This window comes from Sus scrofa, chromosome 13 (assembly GCF_054392235.1).
Source record: "Sus scrofa isolate SSC_HxYL_T2T_F1_AM1 chromosome 13, Sscrofa_HxYL_maternal_Yorkshire_Landrace_v2.0, whole genome shotgun sequence".
Lineage (NCBI taxonomy): Eukaryota > Metazoa > Chordata > Mammalia > Artiodactyla > Suidae > Sus > Sus scrofa.
In genome coordinates, this window is record NC_139395.1 from 63,436,813 (window position 1) to 63,454,152 (window position 17,340).

The 17,340-nt window shown below is 37.9% G+C and overlaps 1 protein-coding gene across 5 annotated transcripts in view; it reads right to left on the minus strand.

The window, feature by feature from the left end:
* The window catches only part of SUCLG2 (succinate-CoA ligase GDP-forming subunit beta), a 929,415-nt gene that overhangs the window by 438,150 nt on the left and 473,925 nt on the right, over positions 1 to 17,340 (minus strand). The window contains exon 13 of one of the 5 annotated variants that reach the window (XR_014822455.1): positions 1,680 to 4,181. The exons of the other annotated variants lie outside the window; for them this stretch is intronic. The gene's annotated coding sequence lies outside the window, so the exon portion shown is untranslated. Of the gene's footprint in view, positions 1 to 1,679; positions 4,182 to 17,340 lie in introns of those variants that run through there. 5 annotated transcript variants of the gene reach the window in all.

Genomic DNA, 17,340 nt, shown 5'->3' on the forward strand with positions numbered 1-17,340 from the left:
CTTATCATCATTATAAACAAATGGAAGAAAACAAGGTTCAGAGAAACTAAGTGATTTGTCCACATTCACTGCCAAGTAGGCACTAGAGCTAAAATTTAATGCCGAGTTGTGGCCCATGCTCTTCCCTACTATGTTTTTTTATCAGTGTTTGCATGGTATGTCTTTTGCCATCTTTCGAATTTTGACTGGTCTGGGTCTTTATACTTAAAGTGGTTTTCTAATAAGCGCATGTAGTAAGGTATCATGATTTATGCAGTTTAACAAGCTGGGTTTTAATGAGATTGTCTAGAATATTTATATTTAATGCAGCTATCAACATGTTTGGATTTTAATCCACCGCTTTACTATTTATTTCAATCTATCTGGTCTGTTCTTTGTTCTTTGTATTACTTTTCTTCCTTTGAACTAACCGTTGTTTATTATTTCACTTTATCTCCACTATTGCCTTATTCGATTCTTCCTCTTTATTTTTTTTAGTGGTTGCTCTAAAATTCCTAATAAATACGTATCACAGTCTACCTTCAAATAATTATTAATATATTGCATTAGAAAATATACATTCTGGAGTTCCCGTCGTGGTGTAGTGGAAACGAATCTGACTAGGAACCATGGGGTTGCGGGTTAGACCCCCGGCCTTGCTCAGTAGGTTAAGGATCCAGCGCTGCCGTGAGCTGTGGTGTAGGTTGCAGACACAGCTTGGATCTGGTGTTGCTGTGGCTCTGGTATAGGCGGGCAGCTACAGCTCCTATTGGACCCCTATCCTGGGAACCTCCACATGCTGCGAGTGAGCCCTAAAAAAAGACAAAAGACAAAAAAAAGGAATAGAAAATATACATTTTTCCTTCTAATCTTTTGTCCTAATATTATATATTTTATTTCTTCATACTCTGTAAGCCCCATGTTATTATTTCTGCTTTAAATAGTCAAGTATCTTTTAATGACTTAAAAATTAGAAAAAAATCTTTTCTATTTACCCACATATTTCCTAGTTTTATATTTCCATTTCTTTGTACAGTTCCAAACTTCTACCTGGTATTGATTTTCTTCCCTCTGACAGAAGAACTTAAGTATTATAGTAAAAGACATGTGGCTCCATGGTCTGCTTGTTGCTGTTGCTATGAAGAAATTGAGTTCCCATGTCAGCATTAGAGGTCACTATGTGGTGGGTGGTGGACCATGTTGCAGCAGGCAGCTGAGCCACTTCCACAAAAGTGCACCCACACCCTTAAACTGGGAACTTTGGCCAAATTCTGGGGTGGGGTCCTGGAGAGGTCTCCATTGGGAAGCCCAGTTCAGCACCTCTGGGTCTTCTTGTCCTTGAACAGTCATTGGTTGAGACTAAGCTCAGACTGTAATACAATTTCAGGAGTGCCTTCCTATCCCACCTATATCTTAATGCCTTTCATGAACAAATGATTGAAAAGTGTGATCCTCTAGCTGTGTCTTTACATCAGCTAGAGGCCCAAAGACTGAGGATGCATCTTCTACAAAGGAGCTGCCTGTCAGTCTTCCAAGGACCAGGAAGCCACTCAGTCTTAGGAAGTCTGTTCAGTGGTGATCACACTGCATGGCAAACTGGGTTGGAGCCAGGCACTGCCGTGGCCTACCTCTAAGATCTAGTGATGATTATGATGGATAATAATAATAACACTAAACAACACTAATTGAGGATTTTTGTCTTTCTTTCTTTCTTTCTTTTTTTTTTTTAAATGGCTGTCCCTGTGATATATGGAAGTTCATGGTCAAGGGGCTTAATTAGAACTGCAGCTGCAGGTCTATGCCATAGCCACAGCAACATGGGATCTGAGCTGCATCTGTTACCTATGCTGCAGCTTGTGGCAGTGCTGTATCCTTAACCCACTGAGTGAGGCCAGGGATCAAACCCTTATCCTTACGGATACTATGTTGGGTTCTTACTCCACTGAGCCACAGTGAAAAATCCGTGATTATGATGTATAATAATTATTACACTAATTGAGGATTTGGTAAGAACCAAGCACTAATCTCAGAGCTTTACAGACATGGATTCATTTAATCCTGATAATAACCTTATAGAGTAGATCCTATTATTTGTTATTATCCCCACTTCCAGGACACAGAGAACTTAAATACCTTGTATAAGTTATATGGTTTTCAAGTGGCAGAAATGGAATTTCAACCATGGAAGTTTGCCTTGGGGCCTATACTCTTAAGTACTACTCTAGAATTCTAAGCAATGTGGAGTTTCCCACTTTGCCCAAAATCTGTTTGCTTCCTTCTTCACAAACCCCAGTATCTTGGGTTTTTCTCCTACCAACTCATAAAAAGCAGTGGTTCACTTAGTTCCACCTGGTCTGAAAGGATCTCATTGAACTGGAGGAAGATGAAGCCCCCTGAGGTTTAATGCTTCAAGGTCTCAGTTTTGGGTTCTCTATGCTGGATAAGACTTTTTAGACCTCTCTTTCTCTGGGGACATGTAGGGGTAAGGGAAAAGGTGAACCTGGAGTTCATGTTTCTTGTGCTTCTCCAGAAGCTAGACCAGGGCATGCAAACTGTGAAGATTCTGATTCAGGCAGGCCTTCAGGGTCCAGCAGCTGAGCCCTCTGGAGGACACAGCCCTCAAAATAAATGATAGTTGCACAGAAGGGTGCATAAAAACAGGTACAACTTGTAGGGCTGAGTTTTTGCAGAAGACAGAAGGCACAAAAAGATATGGCCCTTGTGGATCTTGGGGCCAGGTGAAATAGGCTGTAATTTTCATTGGCATAGAATTGTTAGAGAGGATTGGGGTATCATTCTTAAAAAAGAGGCAGATCTACCTCCCTTGTAGCAGTTTAGTGGTCATGGAGGCCTTTTGAAACATGATATGCAGAACCAGAGGGGGATGTGTTGGGATATGGACTACTTTCAAGCAAATAGGATAGAAATCCCAGTTGTTAATAGGTCCTTGACTTGGTAAAGTCTTGGAGTCTGGACCATGGAGACTAGGGCCAGGACTTTCTTCTGGACAGGCATGGAGTACCCTACGTGTAAAAGAGAGAGGGATGCTGGGATACCATTTCCCTTTGGTTGCTGAAAGTCTTCACTCTTCCTGGGGACTGCCTTCAATGCAACTATATAATACCCTAATCCAAATCTTGCCAACCACAAAGTGCTGCTTGTAATGTCAGGCAACAAGGTGATCCTCAAGTTGTCTGGGCTGGTCTAGAGGATTCACGGGAAAGGAGAAAAAGTGGGTCATTTAGAAAGCTGTTAATACTGGTAATTTTGCTGCTCAACAGCCAGTATTTTTATTCTAGAACCTCTGTCCCAGGTACTGAATTAGGATTCAATCTCCTTTTCCAGCAAAGAGAGGGGACAGCATTTACAAATAATAAGTTATTTGACTTTAGGTGTGAGTTCCAGCAGGTGTTATCAACCAACCACCTTACTATCTATGAATCACCTTCCTGAGACAGTGGGTAAGGAAAAGGGGAAATATATGTGAAGATATTTATTCTGCCAGGCTTAGCCCCCAAGGCTGTCTATGGCCCCTAAAATAATTTTGTTGATTGGGGTGCTGTGACACTGATATAATCCCTCCTCTATCATAATAAAGATTTATTTTTAATGAAAGAAATATGATGCAGGTGACCAATAATCTTGACTGGTGACCAAGAGGAACCAGTAAGGACTTTGGACCTGACTGGGACCAAATCAATAAGAGGAACAAATAAAGCCTTGGACTTGGACAAGAAGGACCCCAGCCCTGAGCCTCATGTTAGTGGCATTTCTTCTCAAAATACCAACAAAAATTATTTTATTGAAGAACATGGGGGTCTTCTGTCACTCAGGATCCAGCCTCCCACATCAATTCCACATGATCTATAACCTTAACCATTCACTGCTGTAGCTGACATGTCTAGGAAAAGGCTTCTTTTCACTTCCTGTGAATTCAAAACAAAAAGTGATGGCTTCCAAGCATTGTAAAGATATGTAGGTAGTTGCTATGGACTGTGGGGAGGTTTTGAGTGGTAGAAGAGCTCTATGTAAAATATAAGACATGTTAACTCCTACAAATCCTTCTCTAAGATTGTGAGAATCCAACAGGTTTTTGCACAAAAAAGTACCATTTAAAAGGTAAATGAAAAGATGCTCACCAATTATTATGGAAATGCAGATCAAAGCCACAATGACATATCACCTCACATCTGTCTGAACCACTATTATCAAAAAGATAAGAAATAACAAATGTTAGTAAGGATGTGGAAAAAAGCATATGCACTACTCGTGGGGATGTAAATTGGGGTAGCCACTATGGAACACAGTGTGGAGATTCTTCAAAATTCTCTTCTATTAAAAATAGAATTACCATATGATTCAGTAATTCTAATTACTTGAAGGAAACAAAAATGCTACCTTGAAAAGTATATGGAGCCCCACCTTCATCACAGCATTATTTACAACAGCCAGGACATGGAAACAATCTAAATAAATAAAGAAAATGTGGAGTATTACTTGACCACAAAAAGAAGGAACTCTTGCTAAATGGAACAATATGATGAATATTGAGGGCATTACGCTAAGTGAAATAAGTCAGACAGAGAAAGACAAATGCTGTATAACCTCAGTTATATGTGATATCTAAAGCAAAAACCAAACAAACTAAAAAATAAACTCAGGGTTACAGAGAACAGATCAGTGGTTGCCAGAGGTGGGAAGTGGAGGGTTGACAAAATGGGTGAAGGTAGTCAAAAGCTTCGAACTACCAGTTATAAAATAAATAAGTCCTGGGTATATACTATATAGAATGATGACTACAGTTAATACTGAAATATAGATTTGAGAGTTGCTAAAAAATAGTTATCACAAGTTCTCATCCCAAGGAAAAAATTTCATAACTGTGTGTCCTTGGATGTTAACTAGACTTATTACACTGGTTGTTTCACAAGATACATAAATATAGAATCATTATGTTATATATCTGAAACTAATATGCTATATGTCAATTAAATCTCAATAAAAAATGAAGGGAGAGCTATAATTTGAAAAAAAAAAAAAAGGTACCATCTTCCACTAGGGTTAAATGCTATTATGGTTTTCCAGTTGATGGTTCTGGAGATATATGCAAATTAGCATGGCAGTCAAAGTAATTGCACATAAAGCATATTTTATAATATAAAAATATCCATTTTATTTCTAAATGCATATGTGTGTTGGTCTACCCTAAGTGTATCATGCATGAACTGTGTCATTGATGCTTTATATTGGCAATTAGGTGAATACTGAAGCCAAGCAGTGTGAATATTATTATTTTTACAAGTTGTAGACAAGATAATTTAATTGAAATAAAACATTACATGACTTTAGTTTTAAAAAATAGCTTGTGACTTATAACTTATAATTACTATTAATACTTTGACTATTTTTATTAATACTTCTGGCTAATTAAGAAAAATAACTTCTGAATGCACTTGAAAATGATTTTAAGTTCAAATTTTTACATTTAATTTGTATTCCTGATAAAATATATTTAAAATGTAAGCAGAATAAATTTCATTTTTTAATTCTTTAGTCTATGATTGTCACCAGAATATAAAATAAGTGAAAATTATAACAACATAACTACTAATTTTGTGGAAATGAAGGCCAGAAAAATAATTTTTGCAATAGATATATAATCATTTAAAAATCTTGTCTTTATTACTCAGACATATCATTATCTCAATAACAGAACACCCAGAACCGTACTCAAAAATAATTAAATTCAGTTGCCTTTGATATTCCACAAACTATCCAACTTATAAAAAGATACCTTTCACACATTATTTTCTGGCCATGCTCACAGCATGCAGAAGTTCCTAGGCTGGGGATTGAATCCAAGGCACAGTAGCAAAGCAAGCCACAGAAGTCACAACACTGAGCCCTTGATCAGTAGGCCACCAGGGAACTCCCTTCACACATTTTTGATTTTGCATAATGAAGACTCATTTACCAAGGTAGCAGAATAGATTATGTTTCATTAGACTGATTTACAACTTTTAAACATTTAGACCTATTGTATGTGGGCTTCCATTTATTCTCTTGCCCCAGTTAGACTTCACAAATGTTAGAATCGTAAGTGAGAAAGACAAGAATTTTTCCCAAAGTCACAGTTTATGATATGTGTCTCTTGAGAAGTGACCATGACCACTCTCTGAAGGAACTATGGCAGTGCTGTCTTCTAGGCTCCCTTTCAGCCAAAAACTTTCACTTAACATGAGCAGCTCCATTTTTATAGCTAAAGAGTTGTGAATACTCACTCACTCTTCAGTTAACTTTGACAAACTATAAGGATTTTAGGGTTTCAAGAATTTAAGATTTTTTTCTACAAACACTGAAGATAAATCCAATTCACAAACTCTTTCATGATCTTGCCCAGCCTCAGGGATCTGCTGTGTTTTTGTCCAGACCAAATGGGGTCTCCAGCCCTTTACAGAGCCCCCTACATCTCCCTTAATTTCCTACTCTGAAGCTTTCTTTACCTTGACTTCTCACCATCAACATTACCCTGCTCTGTTTGCATTCTTCCTTGACTTGCTCTCTTCTTGGTCTCAAGGCCTTGAGTGATCTCATTAAGTTTCTCGCCATGGAAAGGAGAAAGGTGAGAGCAGCAGAGGAGGCTTGTCACACTTCTTGGAGTAGAAAGATGCTAGAAACTCCAGATTCGAGGAAGGAAGTACCCTAAGTAAAAAGTGTGGAGATTCCAACTAGGCGTACTTCCTTAAATTAAGTCATTGGGGTCCCAGTAATAAAGCAGCATGCAATTACATGAGTAGCAGGAAAATTTATTTATATATCAGTTTGTGTTTATTCTCATTGTAGTTTTCCCTCTACCCATCCTGAGCAAATAACCAGTCTTTGTATTCTTCCTGCTAAGAAATTTGATAGAGCAGTGAAAAATGGCAGGAAATTCATTCTCTTTTGTGAGAGCTTGAGCTTAGGGAAAAATAGGATAGTAGGTGTTTCTAGGAAGTGGGAGTCTTTGAGGAGAGCAAGAAAAGAGAGTTTATTTTTTTTCACTCCTCCTGGGAAGTGGATGGAAGTTAGGAAGTCCAATGAGTAGTTTCTTACAGATGGACTTGAAACCTTAAGGGCATGACTTTCAGGTACACTTAAGAAAAATGAACCCTATGTCTGGGATTCTCATTCTTGCCTGTGCTCCCCAAACATGACGAGACAGTTGTTGATTTTAAGCAACTTTGTGGGTGTAGACAATGACGGCATCAGTAATAACTTCTGTAGATTAAAAAAAAAAAAAACTGATGCCTTGAGGGTACAAGAAGCTCCAGCAATGACAAGGACTGAATTTCCAGCCAGGCCAATAGAATGAGGGCTATGGTTGCATGTACGTTATTGTTTTTTTAATTATTATTTTGAAATACTTTACACTTACAGAAAAATTGCAAATGCAATATAGAGAGTTCCCATATATACCTCACCACTTTCCTTTTGCTGCCATCTTACATTTACAAGGAACATGTGTCAATACTAAGAAAAAGATACTGATACATTACTACTGTCTAAACCATTATTTGGGTTTCACCAGTTTTTTCTATTTAAGTGCTCTTTTAGTTCCAGAATCCAGTCCAGGGGACCACACCGCATTAAGTTGTCATGTCTTCTCTCTTTTTTTTTAAATTGTAGTTGATTTACAATGTTGTGCCAGTGTCTGCTTGACAGCAAAGTGATCCAGTCATACATATATATAATTCTTTTTCTCATGTTATCTTCCATCATGGCATGTCTCAAGAGATTGAATATAGTTCCCCATATTACAGAGTAGGACTTTATTTTTGATCTATTCTAAATGTAATATTTTGTATCTACTAACTCCTAACTCCCAGTCAATTCTATTCTGTCCTCCCTCTTCCTTGGCATCCACAAGTCTGTTCTTCATGTCTATGAGTCTGTTTCTATTTTGTAGATATGTTCAATTGTGCCATATTTAAATTCCACATATGAGTGATTTCATATGGTATTTGTTTTTCTTCTGAATTATTCCACTTAGTATGAGAATCTCTAGTAGTATTCATGTTGCTTTAAATGGCATTATTTCACTCTTTTTTATGGATGAGTAGTATTCCATTGCCTTTGGTCTCATCTGATCTGTGAATTTCTCATTCCTTCCTTGTTTTTCATGATCTTAATAGTTTTGAGCAGTCCTGCTCAGGTACTTTGTAGGAATTCCCTCAATGTGTTTTTTTCTGATGTTTTTCTTATGATGAGATTAGGATTATGTGTTTTGGAACAAATACCAGAGAATTAAAGTGACCTTCTCACAACATCATGTCAGGGGAGTAAAGTTATTCTTTTTTTTTTTTTTTTAAAGAAAATGAATGCTTCTTATACGTCAGAATTTGTAGATGAAAATCCATTGCTATTTATATATTCATATATAAAAGGAGGAGTTTAGACCACCATCTAAGAAAATCACTGCTCTAGTCCTTACAACTGAAGAATACAACAGCTCCTGCAGTTCTAGTTTGATAAACATTTTTTTTTTTTTGTCTTTTTGCTATTTCTTTGGGCCGCTGCCGCGGCATATGGAGGTTCCCAGGCTAGGGGTCGAATCGGAGCTGTAGCCCCCCGCCTACGCCAGAGCCACAGCAACACGGGATCTGAGCCGCATCTGCAACCTACACCACAGCTCACGGCAATGCCGGATCGTTAACCCACTGAACAAGGGCAGGGACCGAACCCGCAACCTCATGGTTCCTAGTCGGATTCGTTAACCACTGTGCCACGACGGGAACTCCTTGATAAACATTTTTATCAAAACCCCTAACAGACCTTCTTACTGTTCAGCAGTGATTCAGGAACATTTAGATAAGGATATCTTAAGTATTTGAGGAAGCCTGTTAAAATCTCATCAAAATCAACTTCCTTGCTTTCTATGTGGCTCTTTTGACCAAATGAAGTCAGTTTTGTTTGAATCTTCAGGAAAAAGGAAAAAAAGTACATAAACTCCAAACATACTATGTATCAGAGGCTCAAAACCTCATTACCTCATTGTGGTTTCTAGGATACAGGAACTCATTCATAATAATTAATCTAGACTGAGTTTTAATATTGTGGAATAATCTTAGAATTCCTGATAAGAGCCACAAGAAGACAATGACCAAGGTTATTTAAAAAAGCAATTATTTCTTACCTCCTTTCACCACAACTTTCAGCCCTGGGCTTAATCCAGGTCACCATGTAGGCATTAATCAAAATGTTTCCTCTAGCCTTGCTGGAAATTCTGACCCATGGATAATGATGGATGGTCCCTTCTCAGGGATTGGATAGCTGTCTCCCAGAGAGGCTGAACATCTGACCGGGGCAGAGCACATCCACAAGACTGAGCAACTGTTCAGCAAGAGGAGCACATCTGTGCTGTCAGGAAGACACCCCTCCTTTCTTTGTCAGACTACCTTACTGTTAAAAAAGAGTTCCTGGATGTTGATATACATCTCTTTTACTGGAGGTACAGAAATCTAGAGACTTAACTGAGTAGGAGTTGGGCTTAATTATTACTTTATTGTTATTTTAAATAGAAGTGTTCTGCTAACCAAGAAACGCTAAGATGGATAGTCTTTAAACAGACAAGTTGTGGTGGGTACTAATGGAGTCATTAGAGTAAGAGAGAGGGTTCAAGAGGTTGCAGATATCCGTAGTTAATGCTGTCCTAGCGAGCGATGATTTAGTACACTGTTGGTTAGCTTGGGAGAAAGGGTACCATCTTTTATTTTTCTCTGCCCAATAAACACTTATACAACAAGCTGCTCTCTCCTCCACTGGGGATAGGGAAACTCTGCCATCAATATCTTTCCCTCAGGTTATCTTTCCATTTACAAAGAATAGTTGGATTATATATTTTTTAAAGGAGAAAAAAATTAAGGGATATATGCAATGGGTGATGTCAAATGCAAATTTCACTGCAGTGAATGAGTGTCAGTTCAATGTCAGTCAGGCGAGGCCTAAACAGAGATAAAAAGAGAATACATCCTAAGGATAGGGAGGTGATAACTATACCAGTAAATCCATCCTTCATCCTGTGCTAATTTTAGATAATGAATCAGTTAGCCTCTCATTTCCACAAATGCAAAACCTATACTAAATGAGGCTGGCTTATATTAATGGGCCTGCCATGTGCCATTTAGGCAAAGCCACTAATAGAAAAATAGATGAAAATGCATGTTTCATTTTGTTCTCTAAATAAGTGGAAAGAATGGTCTGGTTCAAGCTAATGCACAAGTGATGTCTGTTCATGGTAGTGCTTTGATTAACATGGGTCAGTGGAACTGGAATGTAACATCCATGCAGCATCAGCAGTGCAGACCAAAAAGTCTCCTAGAAGACAGGATCACTATGTGTTGGCATCAATGTTTTCCTCCTCACGAACTTTGTACCTGTGGAGGTTTTCAGGATGACTCCCTACACGCTAAGGAGACAAAAATGGTGTCAAGATCCAAGTCAGTTCTCCCAAGTTCCTCTTTTTTTTTTTTTTTAAAAAAATATATATGTTCAAGAACACAAAAGGATATATTATTGTTTGTGAAGACAAAATGGCATGATGATCAGAGAAGTAGTTTAAGGTGAAATGATTGTGGGGATAAATGTCTATTTACAACTTAAAATATATAATACTTGCAGGTAACTTTACAAAATACTTACTAGGGGCCAGTTTCTACTCCGATGTACTGTATATAAATTACTTTGAATCCTTTCAACAATCAATAAGGGACATTTTATAGACAATGAAACTAAGGTGTAGAGAGGTGGAATCACTTGTCCAAAGTCACACAGTCAGAAGTGGTAAAGTAAGAAGTCACACCTGGGCAGTCTGACACCAACATCCATGTGTTTACCATGCATACTCCTCCCTTTCTCTCCTGTCCTGCAGATCACTAAGCTAAAATGTTTGAGATAAAATTACATGGAAATCATTGGTAGTAAAGAAAACCAATCCCTACCAACCAGATATTAAGAAACTGGGCCATAAAATATCTGACCAGAACTGAGTAGTAATAGAATTCTTTTGGTCTGCTTGACTTTAGCCACAACTTGAAATTAATCATTCTACTTAATCATATTTGTAGATTTGATCCCCAATGTATTGTAAAAAATGTTACTTTCAGAGCAACTATGTTAGGCGCTCAGCCTCAACTTTGGTTAATGGAAATACCAATAACTCTAGGAGCTAGTGGAACTACAGCTAAAACTGACAAAAAGAGAAATGACTTCAGCTCCTGAGCTGGCTTTTATCTTTGTGGGAGGACCGGGATGGGGGGGTGGGGGAAGGCATGTATTTGCCATTCTCTCACTTGTCTCCTTCAAAATTTATTAATTCTTGCCTTTTCTCCAGAATTGTGATTTCTTTGCATACTCTCTGCCTGGCCCAGCCACTTCACTTTCACCTTCTGCCTGGAGCGCAAAAGACTTTTCTGAAACACCTCAATTTCCATCCATCCATCTTGCACTATTAAGTGAGACCAAATGAATGAAAGTGATTTTTTAAAAATTTTGCATATATTATTTATTTTAAAATTGTAGTTGATTGACAGTGTTGTGCCAATTTCTGCTGTACAGCAAAATGATCCAGTACAGACACACACACACACGTATGTACTGTGTGTATGTGTGTGTGTGTGTGTGTATATATATATATATATATATATATATATATATATATATATATGGGTATGTGTGTGTGTGTGTGTTTATACATATGCACTGGGTCACTTTTCTGTACAGCAGAAATGGGTATATATACGTGTGTGTGTGTGTGTGTGTGTGTGTGTATACATTCTTTTTCTCATACTCTCTTCCATCATATTCTATCTCAAGAGAATGGCTATTGTTCCGTGTGATATACAGTAGGACTTCATTGCCCATCCATTCTAAATGTAATAGTTTGCATCTACTAACCCCAAACTCCCCATTCATCCCACCCTCTTCCCCCTCCCTCTTGGCAACCACAAGTCTGATCTCTATGTGTCTATTTCTGTTTTGTAGGTCATTTCATTTGCACCATGTTTTAGATTCCACATATAAGTGATATCATGGTATTTGTCTTTCTTTTTCTGACTTCACTTAGTGTGAGAATCTCTAGCTTATCCATGTTGTTGAATGTCATTATGGCATTATTTTGTTCTTTTTATGGCTTAGTAGTATTCCATTGTGTATATGTACCACAACTTTTTTTTTTTTTTTTTTGCATTTTAGGGCCTCATGTACAGTATATGGAAGTTCTCAGGTGAGGAATTGAATCAGAGCTGCAGCTGCAGGCCTATGCCATAGCCACAGAAATATAGGATCAGAGCCACATCTGTGACCTACACCACAGCTCACGGTGACACCAGATCCTTAACTCACTGAGCAGGGCCAGGGATCAAAACCACATCCTTACGGATACTAGTCAGTTTTGTTTCCACAGAGCCACAACAGGCCTCCCCAAACTTCGTTATTCTTTCTGTCTTTTTAGGGCCACTCCCACAGCATATGGAAGTTCCCAGGCTAGGGGTTGAATCAGAGCTGTAGCTGCCCACCTATGCAGGATCTACTGAGCAGGGCCAGGGATCAAATCCACGTCTTCATGGATACTAGTCTGGTTCGTTACCACTGAGCTACAGTGGGAACTCCTGTACCACAACTTCTTAATCCATTCGTCTGTGTGTGTGTGTGTATATATATATATATTCATTTAGGTTGTTTCCATGTTTTGGCTATTGTGAATAGTACTGCAATGAATATAGGGGTGCATGTTATCTTTTTGAATTATAATTTCATCTGGACATATGCCCAGTAATGGGATTGCTGAATCGTATGGTAGTTCTATATTTAGTTTTCTGAAGAACCTCCCACCTTATTTAATCTCATTGCACCATGGAGTGTTCAATTAGAAAATCCCCAAGCCTTATACAGAGCTTCATTCATTTCTAATTTAAGTGAGAGTGAATATAAAAGTTCACTTGTCAGATTTCCAGGGCTAAAAGATTGCATATAGTAACAAACTATACTTTGGACACTGTGTTGGCCCTGGAGTGTACCACTCTAATATTTTTTCTCTTGAAGAAGAGCTTAAAAGAGTGTAGTTGAATGATAGCCTCTAACTGCTATACCCTCAGATTTATCACATCATTCATGCATGTGTCCTGTGCTCCTATAGGTACTCACAGTGTTAAGAACATGCAGGGGTTCTAGAGATGGGCCATTTCTGCCTGATGTGGAACTCCTCCAATGGATGGTTATGCTGAGGGACTCAACATCAGTCTGGCTGAGGCTTTCTTAGAACTGAGATGCAGCTGAAAGTTTTCTACCTCAAACCCCTACCTTGCCACTCTCCTTTCTTAGGTGTCAGACCCACATTGCAGTCTGAAGTTTCCCTCCACTTATTTCTACTCCTTCCTTCCTTTATTCTTCCGGGGCATTTCCCCCATTAAATCTTTTGTTTGTTAAATTTTATCTTGGTGCCTGGCTCTCAGGGTACCGGACAGAAGCAAACACCAACTCCTCAATTTACACATATCACAAACGTGTGTATGTGTGCATGTATGGCCCATTTTCAAGCAGTACCCTACAACAATTTTGTATGTTGTTCACCTGCACATGTATGACTCCTCACAAATTTAAAATCATATGTTTCAAGCTCATTCTGAAAGCCAAATGCCTTTATCTAACTTTTTTTTATTTCTCCCCACACCTGCAGCATGTGGAAGTTCCTGGGCCAGGGACTGAACCTGTGCTACAGTTGTGACCTGATCCACAGCTGCAGCATTGCTAGATCCTTAACCCACTGTGCCAGAGGGGAACTTCCCCTATATCCAACACTTCATGTGACATCTCTACTTGATACATTGAAACTTAATATCACAAGTTTATTATTTCTCTTGCTTACTCCACTTCAGATATATTGGCTTTCTTGCTGTTCCATAAAATGCCACACATTATTTCTACTTGGGTTTTTTGGAATCAGCTGTTCTCACTGCCTGGAGCTCTCTTCCCTCACATATTCACATGACTTACTTTGTCCCCTCATTCAGATCCCTGACACCTTCTCCAAGAAGCCTTCCCTAGTCACCCTGTCTATAAGAGCACTCCTTATTACTTGACTCCCCCTTTTCCAGCCCTGTTTTATTTACATCATTGCCTTATCACTGATATTTTATTTAAAAAGCAAAGGCAGAAGGAAGCAAAAGAAAGAGAAGGAAAAGAAAGATAAAGGAAAGGCTAAACTGTGCTTTTAACTTTATCATAACTGTGTTGGCTACTCCATTCAATGTAGAATCTTTAATGAATTGTCTGAAAAAGTAATATGTTCACATCGACTGAAGTTAAGTATTTAGAAGATTTCAGAGATATTATCTGCTTATGTGTCTTCACTATATGGGTGAGAAAAGCGATATTGCCAAACCGAATATCTCAAGTATATTGGACACTTTCAGAAATGACACATGTAATTTTCATGTAAACCCATAAATCTCAAGTTCACAGTAAGAATTTGTAAGAATTTTAAAAATCACATATGAATTGAGTCTATTTCCCATAGTCTCTAAGTCACATCAGTAAGGTCTTGGGAAAAGAAATGGACTTTTTCATGCCCCTGACATTTTATTAACAGCCAATAGAAACACAGTATAATATCCATAGCCCAATAGAAACACAGTATGATACCTACAAATGCGCACGTGCTCTGGCTTATTAATTCTACTTATGGGTCTCTATACCACAGAAATATGCTTATGTAGGTAAAGAGGTATGTACATCATGTTCCCTCCAGTACTGTTGGTAACAGTGAAAAACTAGAAACAAATGTCCATCGAAAGAAAACTGGCTAAATACATTATAGTACATAATGGGATTCTTTCCAGTAGTTAAAATTATAGAGATCTATGCTTTTTACCATGGAGAAATGTTTATATTACATGAAAAATGGTAATTTAAAAATTTATGTATCTACATATGTGTGTATATTTATATACCTCCAATTACTGACTTATAAATATAGAATAAAAAGTTTGAAAAGACATTGCTTTGAACATTAAACATTTCTGAATGTGTACATTATGGGCTTTTAAAATCTTTTTTCATTTGTTGGTAATTTATATATATTTTAAAATAATAAGCATGCCTCACTTTAAATAATAATAATAATAATAATAATAATAATAATAATAATAATAAGTTAAAGCATACAGAGTTCACATTATAAAATTACAGGTTATAGTTGTGGGATGGAATGTAGAATTCATTAAATGTTATCTAGCTCAAGAAACTTCCATTTTACAGAAGAGGAAACTAAGACCCAGAAGGAACACTGAATTATCTGCTACTCAGTTTTATGACTCTCCCAAGTTAACACCCTGGCAGGTGCTCAGCTAACTAGAAGATTGATGTAGCTGGTTGATATTGATGTGGAGAAACCCGAGGGTGATCTCATTCTGCTGTTGAACTGCAGTGGAAAATTTCACAGTGGGAAGAGAAATAGTTCAATTTTTCCCTTTGCACCAATTATGCAAGGCTCTGATTTACATTGATCAGGACATCTTTTTGGATAGCAAAAGAGTTGATAGAAATTGCTAATGTAAGATTTCCTCTGACTGGGATGCATTTAATTACTCTTATCCTCACCAGCATTTTTCAGTGTTCATTGAGAGAAACATCTGCCCTGAAAACACATTTTATTTAGCCCTTGTTAATTAATTTATATAAAATCCATCTTGATAGCAGGCCTAGAGCTGAAGTTGATTATAAAAATACTAAATAGAATTTTTTCTCCTTAATTTTGGAGTATAAAATAATGTGCTGTTCAGAAAGAAAGCCTGTTGATAATGAGGAGCTCGAAAAAATTATTCTCTAAAAGAGCAAAAACATTCAGAGCTGAAGCTCAGATTCCAGCTGAAGGTTCAACGCTGGGTTTGTTAAACTGATTTTTATGGTCTCTTGATGACGGTGTAGCCAAAAAAAGGGGAGGGGGGAATATCCTGTTGAAGCTTCATGATGGTCAGAACAATGTTAAAATTTTCAGTCTGAAAAGGAGGAAAATTCCTGCATTTTTGCCCAATTTCCCTGTTCAGTGGTTCACCGAGAAATGACCATAACTTATGGTAACCAGCAGAAGCATCTTCTGTTATCTTGCATTGGCCAAGAACCAAAAGTCACACAACCCTGTGCATCTTTATGAAAGAGACATAAAAGCCTTCTTTTTGCCTCATCTTCAATGGCACTGGACATCAATGGAGTGGTCTGCACATAATGAGGGAAAAAATAATGATGGTTGGGGAGAAGTTACTCTTTCCCATCAACTTTCTTGCCAACAGCTCACTGCCCACAAGGCTATTATTCGGAGAGAGAAAATTTTGTATTTATTAGGGAAATCAGAGCAAACCCAGGAGGTGTTTGACAGGAGACATTTAATTTCCTCCTCAGTAGGACATCTTATTCAATAGGCAGCGGGCTCAGCCAATCCTTTATTCACTGCCCTCTGTGGAAAAGTGGTGTGAACTGTAAATTGACTGCATTAAGTCATCAGAGCACTGAACTTTGCTGTCCTAGGTTTGTTTTTCTTTCTTTCCTTTCCTTATTTTTTTTAACCTTCTGAAGAATGAGTTATCTCCTCAGCACTGTGACTCACATGTTCTGCCCTTTACCTTTTGGGACACTATCTAGTTTGCACAAAATATTCCAGTTTGAAAATTGTTGGATTGAAAATGTGGTTCAAATGCCATTGCTCTGTGAGGATAATTTAAAAATTTTCACTACATCTCATTCTCTTGCAGTTCTGTGGCCCTGGAACACATAAACACATCAACAACCTTGACAGAAACAGGTACAATGGGAAGTACAATTTAAGGAGAGTCTTATATATTTTATTATATGCCAATGTATCTTTTCAATAAATGTAATTATGCAATATAGTATAAAAAGCCTTGGAATGGAAGGCAAAAGATTGGGTTCTGGTTTTAAGCGTGATTTGAAATAGCTGTGTAACTTTGAACCGGTCAGTATATTTAATTTTCTATGGCTGCTGTAACAAATTACCACAAATTTAGCAGCCTATAACAATGCAAATGTATTATCTCATGGTTCTATAGGTCAAGTCCAGTAAGCTTGACTGGTTTCTCTGCTCTGGGTTCCATAAGGCTGAAATCAAGGTGTTGGCCAGCCAGGGCTCTTTTTTGGATACTCTGGGGAAATATCTGATTCCAAGCTCATTTGTTCTTTGCAGGTTGTTTGCAGATTTTTTCTCTGTGCCATTGTGAGACTGGGGTTACCTGGCTAGCTATCAGCCAGGGGTTATTCTCCACTTCCAGAGGTCACCTACACTTCTTGACTCTAGGTTTCCTTTACTTCTAAAGC